Here is a 14,981-nt window from a genome sequence, read left to right on the forward strand (position 1 = left end):
ACTGCTGCCAGGGAGCCTGACTACAAATAAACCCCTCGGCCTGGAGCTTTTCTGGGCTAGGCCTTCAGATAAGGCCAACAGGCTTTCTCCACTGGCTGGGCTGGGTCTACCTCCCTCTCCTACTCCCAAGCTTGGCAGGACCAGCAGTAAGTGAATCTCCATCCCTGATGATGACATTGAGCCTTGTTCACTGAGGATTTTGGAAAACACCCTGTTGTGGCTGAATTGTGACCATCCCCAAATTCCTGTGTTGAATTCCTAACCCCCAGGACCTTGGAATGTGGCCAAATGAGGAAATAGGGTCTTTAAAGAGGTAATTACATTAAAATGAGATCATACAGGTGGCTGTAATCCAACAGGACTGGTGTCCTTAGAAGAGATTAGGACACGGACAGCTACCAAGGGAAGACCACGTGAAGACACTGGGAGAAGATGACCCATCCACAAGCCAAGAAGAGTCCTCAGACCAACCAACCCTGCCAACACCCTGATCTTAGACTTTTGGCCTCCATAACTATGAGAAAATAAATTTCTGTGTAAGCCCTTCAGTCTGGTACTTTGTTACGGCAGCTAAAGTAAACTCATACCCACCCCCAACTGATCTTGGACATACAGCCTGTGAGAAGAAGGCAGCCTCCTCTCCAGAGCTATTGGTCTCTGTTCTGACCCACTGGTGTCCCCTTCCCTCAGTCCAAGGGAGACTTGACTTTACATTCTCAGAAATTAAACAACATCCAGGTAAGGGCAGTTCCTAATATTCTTGTATCTATATTTTTTGTAAGTCAGCTCTGAGTTGAACCACACTTGGGGACCAAGACCATTTAGCAAGACCAGATTTTAGGATGCTACAAGGAGGAAACCCTAAAACCTGCAGCCTGACCAGCTGCCAAGATGCATTTAAGGGGCCCAAAGGCCTAGGCTCAGCCCTCTTCAACCCAATTCAATAGCACCAGCATATGACGTGGGGAGGAAGGGGCAGGCTAGTCCCCCTCACATCGCCAGTCACAAGACACTTGCCACTTGGATCACTTCCCTCAAGCTCATCCCACTAAGAGTTCTGAGGCCAGAGAGTAGTTTAGGGACTTTCCCAAGAAAAAGTGACCCAGGAATTCCCCACTTGCACACATGTTCCTACAGCCCAAAGACAAGCCCGCTGGAGAGTTAACACTGTGCTAGGCATCCCTTCCCTGGAGGCTCACATGGCCCTGCTCCTGGAAGTCTGTCAGCTGAACCCCAGGTGAGTGGGACTGTCTAAAAATCTCCTGGGACCTGTCTCCCATCTTTCTCACCTCTTCTCTTCAATAAAACAGGGTTTTTATTCTCCCACAGAAGGTACCCAAACAGTTCTTCAGACTTGAGGAAGTGAAAGGTATGGTGGTCTATGTGACTCAAAAGGGCCACAGAAGGGGCGGTGGTTTAGATGACAGGTCCCAGTCTCCAGTCTTCTGAGGCCCCACTCTGGCCAACTGAGTGGGGCTCCTTTTCCTGAAGAAGGAGAGGAGTAAGATGCAGTGGCAGGAGTCCAAGCTTTGTCTTACTCCTTCCATGTTGCTGTAAGAAACATACCATAAACTAGGTATGTAGCTTATAAACAACAGACATGTATTTCTCATGGTTCTGGAGACTGGGAAGCCTAAGATCAAGGCATCAGCACATTCGGTGACTGGTGAGGGCCTGTTTCCTGGTTTACAGATGGTGTCTTCTAGCTGTGTCCTTGTGTGGTGGAAGGGACTAGCTAGCTCTCTGGGGCTAACGTAGAGCACCACTAATACATAGCCCCTCTTTTATAAGGGTACCACTCTCAATCATGAGGGCTCCACCCTCATGAACAAATCACCTCCCAAAGGCCCCACTTGTAATATCATCACTTTGGGGATTAGGATTTCAACATATGAATTTTGGGGGAACATACACATGCAGACCATAGCAAAATCAGACAGGCTTTGGTTTAAATCCTGGCTGTACTATTTATGACATGGGTTAGTTTTTTACCTTGGGTAATACACATTAACCTCTCATGTTACTATATAATGGATATGATACCTGCCTTACACAGGGCTGGTCAGAGGATTAAGAAAGAAGGCAGAATAAACCACCCAGCTTGGTGCCTGGCCCAGTAAATAGGCAACACCCTGCCTCTCCCCACTCAGATAACATGTCCCTAACTGCACTATTCCAGAAGATAGATTTGGCCAAGACCCTTCATCAGGGCCTAAATATTAGGATCAGGAAAGAAAACCTATGATGTTGACTCCCTTTGAGAAGTCACCAAGTCTCGTGGAGCCACCCCCCAAACAGGCAGACCCTGGGGGTACAGCAGCCCAAACACAGCACACATGCTCCAGCTTTTCTCCCTCTCTCCTGCAGCGCCTGACAGAACCGGAGCAAGGCCAGGGCCACGGGGCCTTCCAAAGCAGCCCATGCCCTGTAGAGCACACGGCCACTCCTGCAGCCCCTCGGCACCTCCTCAGAAATTCCACCCGAGCCCCCAGGCAGCCCTACTTAGGGACAGTGAGCAGGCAGAGCTTATGACGCTCCGGGGCCATCTGGAGGCAGGCTCCTGACAGAAGTCACCGCAGGGGAGATGGGTTTGGGAGGCCCCAAAAGGGAGGTTAAAACTGAGCTGGGCTCTGTGGGGGTGGGGAGAGTAAGGGCCAGGTCCTGCCCACATTCATGGCTGGCTTCAGCCTTGGGGTCCCTGGCCCCGTGCACTGGCATCAAGAGAGCCCCAGAGATGGCTCTGAGTGAAGATGGCAGTGCCGTACCTGTGTCTGAGAGGCCCCACAACTCTTCTTAGTGGACACCACACTCTCAGGGAACACCAACAGCTGGACAGGCAATCCCTCTGGAGCTCCTTGTGATGTTTCCACGCGTGATGTGTAACTGATGCAGTGAGATGCGCTTCTCATGTAGCTGATATGATCCTTCTCCTGAACTCCATTCCTCATTCAACTGTCACTTGGTTTATTTAAAATTCTCTTTTAAAAATAGAAATAACCATGGCAGTTGAGTACTGGATCTGTGACACTGGAGCAGCCCTTAACAGCCTTCAAAGTGCTCCCTGTTAAGTGGCAGCACATGGAGGGAGAGCGTCCTCCCACACCAAGTCTCCTGCTGACATGAGATCCGGAGTCACCCAGCCCACACACTACCTAACTTCCTTCTCGGAATATTTCTCAGTGGTTATTACTGCCTCCCACCCAGGTCTTTTCAACCTTTCTCTCCGGGCTGAGGAAAAGCCTCCCATTAGGAAGCCTGAAGGACCCTGGGCCCACCCTGAGGACAGAAGCAAGGTGTGGCCGCCAGGGTCGGATCCAGGCTCTGAGCTCCAGGAGGAAGGCCGAGCTGGACAGAGGGTTGGGCTGTGGGCAGACCCGCTCTGCAGCGAGGACTGGCTGCCTCTACAGGATACAGCGTTAGAACGAACCCCGACTTGAGCAGGCAACCCCCACCAACACCCACCTGCCCAGAGCCTGAACATGCCATCTGTGGAAACAATGCTCTCCTTTCACGCAGGTGTCCCTGTGCCCACTCCACACCCCTGCACGGGCAGGCTCTCTGCAAACACTCACTGAGCTGCATCACCCTCCTCCCCACCCCCACAGCCCCACCTGGGCGACTGCCCTGGTTTCTCCGACTCTCACCCCCGACACACCCTCCCACCCCACTCCGGAGCACCAGGCTGACACCCTGGGGTCCTAAACAGGTGAGGCTGGTAGTAGATAACTTGTTGCTAGCCATAAAGTAGCTAAAGTCAAGAAGCTTTTTGTACAAATTAGAGAAGACTCATTTTGCCCCATTTTCTTGAGCGAGTGAGAAAATAAAAGAATTCAGCCAATAATTCAGAAATTGCCTATAGCAGCCTGGGAGTAACCGTTTCTATGATAACATGAAAGCTATGTGACTTCCTACTCCCTATTTTAGAGATAAACTTCCTAAATGCGTGTGTGTGTGTGTGTGTGTGTGTGTGTGTGTGTACTTATCAGAGCTGAGGTGTGTTTTGTGACAACCTGGCCACATCCACCAAATGCCTCTCAAAGGTTAATGTGTTCTGTCACATGTCATCTGAACACCTTTCTGCCTCACATGTTGAGAACAGCTCTTCACTGTAAATGAATAATCTGGACTCTAAACGTAGTGATGAAATAGAGTGAAAAGAACAAGAGTCTGGGGTCAGGTAGATGAGGCATAGATCTTACTTCAGCCACTGAACAGCAAGGGAACCCTGGGAAGAAGGCCATATTTCCGGGATCCCATTTTCTCCTCCGTCCGAGCTCGGAAAGGCTGCTGTGAGACTCAAGCTGTGCTCCATGCCTGATGCACTATGGGTACTTAATACACGGTCATTTCCAATCCCTGGTGCCCTGTGTAATCTCATTTACTCCTCGGTTCTGGCCAAACCAAACTGCCAGCCGTTTTCCACAGGTGCCCTTAATTGGCATTGCCCATGCCTTCCTCGGTGCACTGCTGTTGCCTCTGCCAGGAATTCCCTTCACCCCCGTATAAAGTGGTGTCTCCAGTCGCTGTCTTTCCTTCAAGACACACCTCAAAAGCCACCTCCTCCTCAGCAAGCAGGCACCCCAGCCTCTTCTTTCTCTGACTAGTCACTGTACTTTCTGAGCCATTACTATTGCCTGTTTTGAGTCAGGGGTCCATTCCTTACGTTCCACTCAGGCAGAGGACATGACTTAGTTACCTCGTGTTCCCATCATCACCATTCTCAGCACAGAGCACAATTCAAAAGCTATTTAGTGACTGAAGTAATAACTGAGGTCACGGCCTACTGACTCCAGAGTACTTAAGAATTACGTTCTACCGCTATTCCTAAAAGGTTAGGAGGTTCCCCAGATCCAGTGGGCCAGTTCTGCCTTTGGGTTGCATGGCCTCCCTTCCTACCCCCTTGCCGGGCTCCCTCCCTGCCATCCAGACCAAGATACTATGCCCCTCAGGCATCCACTGCTTAACCACAGCACCCCACCCAAAGCCTCAGCCTGCTGGAATGAGGCCCTGGTGCCCACATCACCTCCGCCTCCTCTCAGGGCTGGAACCTTGTTCTGTGGCCCAGGCTGCGGATAGATGCCCCAGTGTCCCTGGATCATCCCTTCTACACCTGCCATACTCTGTTGTGTGCTGTGGGCCCAGTGCCTCACATCACACACCCTGGTTCTCCAGGTCCCAGGATGCTGGGTTCTCAAAACCTCCAAGGGTAGCCTGTGAGTCTGAAAGAGGTCTCATGACCCGGTCAGGTGGTTAGGGCATGGCAGGCATCAGCAGAGAATACACACAGTACAGTCACATCTTTGGGATCATGGTCTCAGACTTGCAGCCTTTGCTCAGTGGGGAAAAGCTCTGAGGAAGTGCCTTTTCCTTTCACTAAGTGGGATGTTCAGCCTGTGGCTTGGGTAGAGAAGCTTCTGCACAGCTTGAAGGCCAGTCTTCCCCAGCCTACCTCTGCTGCAAGTCGTCTCAGCTCAGGGGCCACTGTGGCATTTGGCATTCCAGACCCTTCGCCCTTATGAGTCTCAAATTCTTTTTTCGAATTTCAACAATAGGAAGAGGCAAGCTAAGCTGGTTTCCTTAGCATTTCTTGATCCCACTTTGCTCGCTCAGGCCTCTACGCCTCTTATTCACGACACTCAGTTGGTTAGGGATCCCCAGACAGCCTCCCCTTCTCAGCTCCTCAGGACCCAGCCCCAGCTGGCTAACCCATTAAGCTTTCTCTTTGCAGAAATCCCACAGCACTTAAGTTATACCTATAACCATTCTGCACACCATCCTCCCCTGTTATTTTACAAACTCCTGTCTAGTCAATACTGCTTGGACAATACCCTTTTCAGGTAGACTCCAATATATGCTCTAAGACAGCTGCTTGGCCACAGAGACAAGCTTGAGTTATCAGAAATGTCTTACATCGTGTCCAATTAAAATCAGCCTCCTCTTTAATTCCTACTGCCATCACTGCCATGGGCCTCTGCTCTGCCCTGTGAGCAATGCAGAACATGTTTGCTCCCTCACCCACCTGAAAACAGCAGTCACATCCCTGTGTTTTCCTGTCTGTCCTCAGGTCCTTCCAATGCTTGCAGGAGAGGGACCCCTAGTTTTGCAGTATTTGGGGTCCCTTTTCTACCTGCCTCTGAAGTGTGGGGGCCAGGACATCACCTTTAGGTGTGGCCAGTCTTGGGCAATGCAAGGAAGAGGTACCCTACCAAGGTCTAAACCCAGGACTTCTATTAGTGCAGCCAGGCTAAGCCAATTTATGTGGACTTTTCCACATGGATGGGCAGGACACTCACATAGTTGGTTTTCAGAGCCAAAGGGCAGGACTTTGCACTTACCCTGCCGTGTCTCATCCAGTGGGTTTGAGCAGTGAGCTCTCTGTTTGCTGCCCTTGTCCTGTCCTGTATGTTGGTGAGCAACCATCTGAAGCCAAGGTGTTCCCTACCCCGTCACGCAATGTGCCTCCTGAACTTTCTGTTGAACTCTAAATACTACTTCCCCCGTGAAATTTCAGAATAAACACTCTGGATGATGTAAATCTCTCCTCCTGACAAAGCATTTCTCGTGGGCTTCCTAAGAGAATAATAATGATAATAATACCATTGACTGCCTATCATGTGCCAAGCACTGTAGTGAACATGTCATCATCTCACTTAATTCTCACGACAACCAAATGAGGTTTGTTCCCATCTAACAGGTGAGGAATTTAAAGCTCAAAGTAGCAACAGCAAATCTGTGCAGAGCTGGGATTTATATGGACGACTCTGATTCAAAGCCCACACTCTAGAGCTACCAGGGTCCACGGGAGCCAGAGCGGCCAAGTCCTCCTGAGGGAGAAAGCCTGCTGCCTGCCAGGACTTTGGAATGGCAGGAAGGGTGGGGGAGTTGGGGAGGGTAGGAGGAGTTGTTTTCCTCATCCCCTGAAGCAGGACAATAATCCCTGCCTGGGGCATTGTGCCGCACCAGTGAGCCAGCACAGTGAAAACCTAGACAGACACACAGGCTGGTGTTATTGTTACCAGGTGAGCGTGTTGCATCGAAGAACCAGATGTCTTGGCTGGTCACAGGAAGAGCTTATGTAATAAAACTTCCATGACATCCAGGCAAGGTCAGGTGTCAGAGCCAAGAACTATTCTTTTGCTTTGGTTAAATGTTGAATTAGAAGGATCTGCCTTCCCATCCCAAATCAATTCCTCCCCTCCCCTCATGCCAATCCACTTTCCCCACACCCCCGCCCCTTTCCTGCCCCCACTGCTCCTAGAATTTGGAGTTTTGAGGTTATTTTTTTGTGGGGTAGGGTTGCGTTTTATTATTTTTTTGGTTTTTTGAGACAGAGTCTTGCTCTGTTACCCTGGCTAGAGTGCTATGGCATCGGTCTAGCTCACGGCAGCCTCAAACTCCTGGTCTTAAGTGATCTTCCTGCCTCAGCCTCCTTAGTTGCTGAGACTTTTTCTATTTTTAGTAGAGACCGGGTCTCTCTTTTGCTCAGGCTGGTCTCAAACTCCTGACTTCAATCGATCCTCCTGCCTTTCAGATCGGAGTTTTGAACTTTGAGTTTGATACCATACATCCCAGTGTGCCTGGGACAGTCCTGTCATCTCAGGGTCCCATCCAGTTTAGCAATTATCGGCCACCTTTCATTCTTTAAAGCATCCAATTTGAACAATAAATTAAATTAGATCGAATCCTCTGGAATGGTCACACATCTCTTTACTTCTCTGGCACTCCCATAAAATGGGAACAGCACTACCCCACCACATGAAACTTTGCTCTGTCCTTCCCTCTGGAGGAAGCTTTCTGTGGGGCCAGTCTACACCTCCACCAGCTCCTCATGCAAAAACCTTTGCATTCAGGGAAAGAAAGACCTTGTGTTGGAGGAAGGAAACTTGCTCCTGAAGAGAGAGGAGTTGCCACCTATCAGGCAAGAAAGAGGTAACCCATTTTTGGTTTTCCTAAGCTTGAGCTGTGGCTCTGCCTCTCCTAGTCCCCTTTGTCCCTATAATAGACCTCTTGATTCCTACACAACTCTCTCTCTCTCTCTCTCTCTCTCTCTCACACACACACACACACACACACACACACACACACACACACACACACACACACACACACACGTGCAAACCAAAGAGTTCCTTTTGCCAGGGCTCTCTGGGCCTTTCTGCCAGGGGAGCTATTCCCTGTAGCCTCACCTGGGCTAACAAATCTCTTCCTGGAGATTCATTATTGGGTCCTCCACCCGTGTGCTCCTAACACATGGGCAACTCAAATCTAAATCCGCAATCTACGGCTGTCCCTGTTACTTTACCATGGGTGAGCAGGCTCATGCACACATTTTGGTTTTAGTAGAGGGAAAAAAAAAAAAATTAAGAACAAGATAAGGTAGAAACTGGCAAGACCCAGCTACAAAGCTCAAAAGAACAAGAGAGGTTTGACAAATTTTCCCTCAAAGTTGACTCGCAGTATTCCTTGTGTCTTTGTTTTTATTCAGCAACCATCATGTGCCAGGCAATCATCCAAATGGTTCGCATGCATTAACCCAGCTCTGCCTTAGCAAACCAAAGTGATCACTGTGCCGGGGAACATGGCACATGCCAGAGTCCATCCTGGGAGGCTGAGGAGCCTGGCTAGCCAGAGGTGTGAAAGGAAAGGATGAGAAGAGGGCCACCGAGTCTGTCCATAGCAGAGCAGATTCTAGATAAGATCTGACAGATACGGCCCTTACCCAACCATCTAGATCCTGGACCCTGGCCTACAGAGGGGCCTGCTTGAAGGAGGTCCCCATGATCAGCTGCCTTCCCCACCTAGCCATTGCCTGTGTCCATCCCACTCCATTGCTGTATGGGCAGCTTCTCGTGAACTGTCTGGATGTGTCCCTAACGTTTAGGGGGAAAAATGGTGTTTGAGTCTTGGCATACAAATTTCCATGGAATTGATAAACTGATTGGTGATTACATTCCCAGAATAAAGCAATTTATACACATGTATCCACACTGAGCATAACAAATATAAGAGTGCTGATACCCTAAATCACTTCCTACCTCCCATCAGCCCCACATACAGCTAGGCCACAGGACAAAAATGAGGCCTCATGAGCTTTCAGGCCCCCGTTGGCATTGGCTACCAGCAAACATTTCCCCTCTGAATGTTTGACCTATAAGACTCCAGACTTAGCTGTTTTGCAGACTGAATTCACCCCAAATCTGGTCTCATTCCCATTTTTCGTGGCCTAATGGAATCTCCATCTGGACCTTCTGGCAACTCTCCTCTGGCCAAACTCAGTGTGCTACAGAGGACAGAGCCCCAGGCCAGGATGCCTGGGGTCTGTCACCAAGAGCCAGGTGACCTTGGGTAGGGTTCTTTGGGCTTCACCATCCTCATGGGCAAACATATACAGTGCAAGCAAGAAACCACCCAAGGCTTCCTTTTGATTCCAAAAAGAATCAACCACCCTCATTTCCCTTCCCCCTTCCAAGAAGCTCCTCCATGCTCTCTGCTACTAACAATTGTCCCATTCTTCCCCCAGCAAACTAGCACAACATGCTAGTGTCCAGTTTGACTCTTTTCTTTCTCCCTCAAATCCAATCAGTCACCAAAGCCTGCGGGATTTCTTGTCATGCTCACTCACCTCCGTTCATTCTTTTCTATCCCTACTCCACTGCCTTGATCCAGATCCTAAACTGCCTCAGTGGGTTATTCTAACAGGCCATCCCTCCAACCTGCTCTTCCCAGCCAGAATCCTCCTGAGAACACAGCTTTCACCATGTCTTTTCCATACTTAGGTATGGAACCTTCAATGTCATCAGCATAAAATTTAAATTCCTCAACTCCAATTTTCAGGACCTTCCTTGATCTCTCCCAAGCCCATGACTCCAGCCTCACCTTTCCCAGTGTCCCCACCCAACCCCATGACTCTAGCCATGTGGGCCCACTCCTGGTTGGGCCTGTCCTTCCTCCCAGTCTTTCAGCTTCTCTCATATCACACACAAAATAACCTGCCCTTCTTCACTGAGGCGAACATTGCAAAGCCAGCCAACTCAGGCTCACCTCTGCACAAACTTCCTGGGCATCTGCCAGGCATGGAGTCACACACAAGACTTGATGGAGCCCAGAAGCAATCCAGAGGGGGTTTGGATAGAGACATGCAAATTAAGTGACCAAATAGCACAGTAGAGATCTATATTTGATGTGATATGTACATAACAGAAAAGTAAAAATTACTTAGGGATGAGGGGGTTTCAAGAGTTTGATATAAATCCTGAAGGATTTATATCCTTCAGTATATATATATATATATATATATATATATATATATATGAGTTCATCCCTCTTATAGAACAGGGACAAAGGGGTTTTCAGAAAGAGGAAATAGTGTGTGCAAAGGCAGAGAGGCATAAAAGAATAGAAATTGTTGAGTTTCTCATTTTGGGGAACAGCAGAGATGCAGCTGGACAGCTAAATTAGGGCCAGCCTCTGCAGAGCCTTGAATGCCATACAGGGCAGTTATACTTTATCCTATCAGTAGGATATTGATCCTATCCCACCTGTGTCTAGGCCTCCCATCTACAGATGTGTTACAGAGGCCAAGGTTACTACACAACAAGGAATAGAGTGATTAAAAACATCCTGCACAATGAATGCTCAGCTCTCAGTGTTATAAATGTATCTGCGTGAATGTGAGAGAAAAAGAGAGGGGAAATTAAGAATGACCAAGAAGCATCAAACCAATGACCTTAAGGCCAACAGAAATAACAAATTTACTGAAGACAAAGCTCAGAATTCTTTGTGGAGATCTGGGCCTCAAACTAAACAGACCTCCCTAGGACAGCATCTTTTAGATTATTTACCAGATGTGTGAGAGATAAGAACGGACCTTGTGGAGATCCACAAACATTCTCCACAAACAAAGTCAATCCAGACCTGGCTTTAAGAGTATGTAAGGGATGCAGGCCACCTTTCCTGGAGTTCAAGTGGCCTCTGTGAAAACAGAACCAAAGAATGATGCTAGGAAACGAATAGGCCAAGGAAAGTGGAACTCCCCAGAGAAAGAAGGAAGCAGGAAAGATAGTGACTCAGGAAAAAACAAAGCTGCCAAGAGTTTCAGCCTAGTTGTGCCCACACCAGGAGGTGTGACTGTCACATCTTGAAGGGGAGTGCACAATCTGTGAAGCATAAGAAATGTTTAAACACCTCGTCAGTCGTGTTTATATTAGCTCTTCCTTCTTGTATTTTGCGTGAGGAAATTCACCAGATGATTTTAAGCAGGAGAGCATCATGAACAGATTTGTACTTCAGAGAGAAAAAAAAAAAAAATATATATATATATATATATATATATATATATATATTATGGCCAAGTAAAAAATGACCTTCAAATCTTACCCAAAACATAGTCTAAAGCACATCATTCCTCATGTCCAGAGCTGAATTTTCCCAGAATTGTTCCTCCTCCCTTTTCATCCTGTCCAATCTGTATAGAGAATGACACCTCCCACTCTCTAGTTGGCCAACCTACAGTTGGATTCTCTCTCCAGGCTCTCCCCCACCCGACCCTTCCTCACCACATTCTCAGGCCCAAAACAAGGCCTCATACTTCATCACTTACACTCTGAACTGGCTTTCCAGTCTTCTGACTGGCCTCACCACCCCCAATATCCTTTTCCCTTGTCATTGCTGCTCACAGTGCTCCAGAGCAAAGCCAGTACCGCAATCCCTACCTTGCTGTCCTCAGAATCACCTGGGGGAACTTGGAAAAAAGTTCCAGACCTACTTAATCTGAATGTTTTGCAAAGGTCCCTAGGCGATTCTGAGGCACTGCCAGGTTTGCAAGCTACTACTCTAAATCCTTCCTGTAGATAGGGAAGAGATGACACCCTCCAGGGAACTTGCTAGAAATGCAGATTGTCAGGTCCCATCCCTGACTTCATCCAAATCAGCATTTGAACAAGATCTCCTGTGATAATCAAGCTTGCTAATGTTTGAGAAGCCCTGCTCTAAAGTGTTGTCAGACCATCCATTCCACAAATATTTACTGGATTTTATCTCTATCAGGCTGGGAGTCAGAAAGGCCAAGGGCCAAGGGCCAAGGTCTCTGACTTTGAGAAACTCACAGAAACATCAATCACCACTTAAAACCTGTTATTGGCTCCCATGCCTTCAAAGACCAGACTTCTGCCCCGGCCTTCATGGCCAGCTGGGACCATGCTCTATCCTTGTCACCAGCTTTATTGTCTGCCACTTGCCATAGGAGCTAAGCTGGACCACTGACCACTTCTCACAGCCAGTCTGCGCTGCCCACACAGCTCTCACGGCGCAGGCCACGCTTTACCCTCCTCTGCCTGAAGAAACCTGGGACCTTTGAGGTCCGTCACATACCTCACCCTTCTTGAAATTATCTCAGATTCTCCCTGCTCAGATGAAAAGCAGGAATTCCCACAACTTGTTTGCTACTACCTTCATGTCATTGATCTCATTCCACTTAGTGTTAAAGTCTAAACACATCTGCCTTAGGAATAGCAGTAAAGAAGCCATGGCTTGTCTCCCCAGGAATACTAATACTAAGCTAATAACTGGTACATCATCAAATCGCAAAGTAATGCTACTAATTAAAACATGTTAAATAAAATCGTGGATAAAGGCAATCTGAAAAACTCACCAATCTTCCGCATCTCCTACTTCAAAGTTATTCAAATACGAACTTAAGCAGAGTACAGATAGGCTGCCTCTCTTAAGCCCAAGAGAGAAATAATTTCTAAATCAGATAACATTTAGTGTTTTGTAGACACTAATAATAATCAAAGAATGAACATGCTGAAGATGAATTATGCCTACGGCCAAATACTTTTCTGTAGTTGAGCATTTAACTTCACAAAATACACCATAAAATTTGGAGATGCTTCAGATTTGTGTTATAATCAATTAAGCAATGGTTGAGGAAGGAGAGAGATAAAGAGAAAGGCAGACTAGCAAAATATGGAAAAGGAGACGGATCTATACCAAATATCCAGCCGCTCTAAAAGTAATCATAATTGGATTTGTTTTTAAAGAGGATTAAACACTGCCTAGAATGCTTGTTTTAATCCTGCCCAAACTTTGGAAGTTCTGGTCTTTAAGCTATCTTATTTTCATCTGAGGAAAAACTGCCAGTCTGGAGTCAGACGTCATGAGGGGAGAAGGAACTCACTTTCAAATAGGACCATCCCCATCCTGCAGTCTACTGGGACGCAGTGGCTTGAGATTTTTGGAAAGCATGTTGCATTTTTGCTTTTACAGTATAGAACTGGTCTTAGCGGAGGCGCCGCATCTGGACACACGCTCTGCTGAACAGAGATTCGCCCGGGAAACAGAACTAAAGCTTCCGTACCACCTTGGGCTCGCTAGTTTGCGGAGCTGCCCCCCCGGGCTGAGCAGAGCTCGGGTGCGCCCGCACAGGTAACTGACCCCCCTGCGCATCTCCGGGGCCACCCTGGCACCTGCAGGAGCGTCCACTGCCCGCGGACTCCGAAGCAAATCCGCAGTAGTTACATCCTCCTTCCAGTCTTCTGGTCAGAGAAAAGGGGAGAAGCGTCCCCGTCCTCACGCCTGGGTCACGCTCCGGGACCGACAGAGGCACTGCCCCCCACGCCTGTGTGCTTCTTGGATGCGGCACGGTCCCTGTCCGGGATCCCGCGGCGAGCCCGGGGGCGTGGGGTAGCCCACTGACCTGGGTGCGGGGCAGCAGCTCCTCTCCGGGCGGCTCAGGTGTGCGGGCCGCTCCGGTGTACCTCTCCCACCTTTGAACAGGAGAGCCGAGAACAGACCCACAGGCCACCGGCCCACGGATCAACTGCCGGACCAACCAGCGGACCGACCGCAGCGGCCGAGTCCGGCGCCCACGTGACGGGGGCGGGGACCCGCGGGAGGCTGGTCCCGGAGCGCCCGCTCCCCCACCCCTGGGACCTTCCCCAGGGACCGCCCTCCCTCTCCCGCACCGGTGCAGTCCGCCGGGACCCGTCCTGCCGGGTTCCTGTTCCCCAGGGACCTGCCTCGACAACCCCGCCCCCTGGGCCGCCGCGCTCGGGTCTGGCCCAAGCCCCGCCTCCCTGCGCAGGCCACGCCCACCCGGAGCCCCGCCTCCTTCGTTTCACCTCCTCCTCCTCCTGTCCCCCCACCCCGCGCCCTTCCGGCGCAGGGAGGTCCCCCGAGTGGGTCCCCTCGCTGCTGCTCGCACTCCCCGGGGCGTCTCCAGCCCTTCGGCGCCGTTCTCGTGCCACGGGGACTGAAAGCGAGGAAGAAGGACACCTTGTGTTGAGAACTGCGAAGAGGGAGAGGAGCGTAGAAAACCCGTGCTAGGGGCACGACCAGCGTAGCAACCCTTGGGGCGTCCGGACTCGGCCGCCCGCGTGCGATCCCATCGCAATTGAAGTTGGCCTGAAGACAGACTCATTCCTCGCCTCTGAGCCGCCACCCCCACCCCCGGCTGGAAAGCCCCGAGGCACCCTAGGTCTAGCCGCATTCGAACCCCGAGACCTGGGGCGGAGGTCCCTCTAGTGGCTGGCGCCAAACAAAAGCTCTGGTGCCCAGTCTTGTGAACAGCTGAGGGCAAGAAGCGTTTCCCTGCGCCCAGCACCATGGTACCGGTACCTGTGTCGGCACCTTAGGTCCAAGGAAAGCTGTGGTGATGAGAGACCACAGGAATGGGTTCTCGAATTGGGGAGGACTCGGCCCTGGAGACCTAGTCCAACACCTACCGCCGTGTGTGGCCTGAATCCCCTTTAGTTGTACTGCTAGGTTGTGGCCCTGCCTGGGCCTCCAAGGACTGGCTGCTCAGTTCGGCTGGTTGAAATCCCTGTGGGCCTCAGATGGCAGCGACACCAGGGACTCTGGCACAGTCCCCAGCTCTGGCAGCAGTTGCCACAGCTTTGGCCTCCAGTTCTCTACAGACTGGAGTGCTGACAAACTCCACAGGAACTTCTTTTTTCAAAGCAAATTTACCCCTGTGGTCTGAA

At 49.9% G+C, this 14,981-nt stretch overlaps 1 protein-coding gene across 6 annotated transcripts in view; it reads right to left on the reverse strand.

Annotated features, from left to right (window-relative positions):
* The window catches only part of PPFIBP2 (PPFIB scaffold protein 2), a 135,234-nt gene extending 121,317 nt beyond the window's left edge, over positions 1-13,917 (reverse strand). Inside the window, exon 1 of one of the 6 annotated variants that reach the window (XM_012744180.3) lies at positions 13,697-13,917. The gene's annotated coding sequence lies outside the window, so the exon portion shown is untranslated. Of the gene's footprint in view, positions 1-13,466 lie in introns of all 6 variants that reach the window. The other 5 variants (XM_076002212.1, XM_012744181.3, XM_076002214.1 and 2 more) reach the window with 5 other exon arrangements.
* Between the last annotated feature and the right edge of the window lie 1,064 nt (positions 13,918-14,981).

This window comes from Microcebus murinus, chromosome 4 (assembly GCF_040939455.1).
Source record: "Microcebus murinus isolate Inina chromosome 4, M.murinus_Inina_mat1.0, whole genome shotgun sequence".
NCBI lineage: Eukaryota > Metazoa > Chordata > Mammalia > Primates > Cheirogaleidae > Microcebus > Microcebus murinus.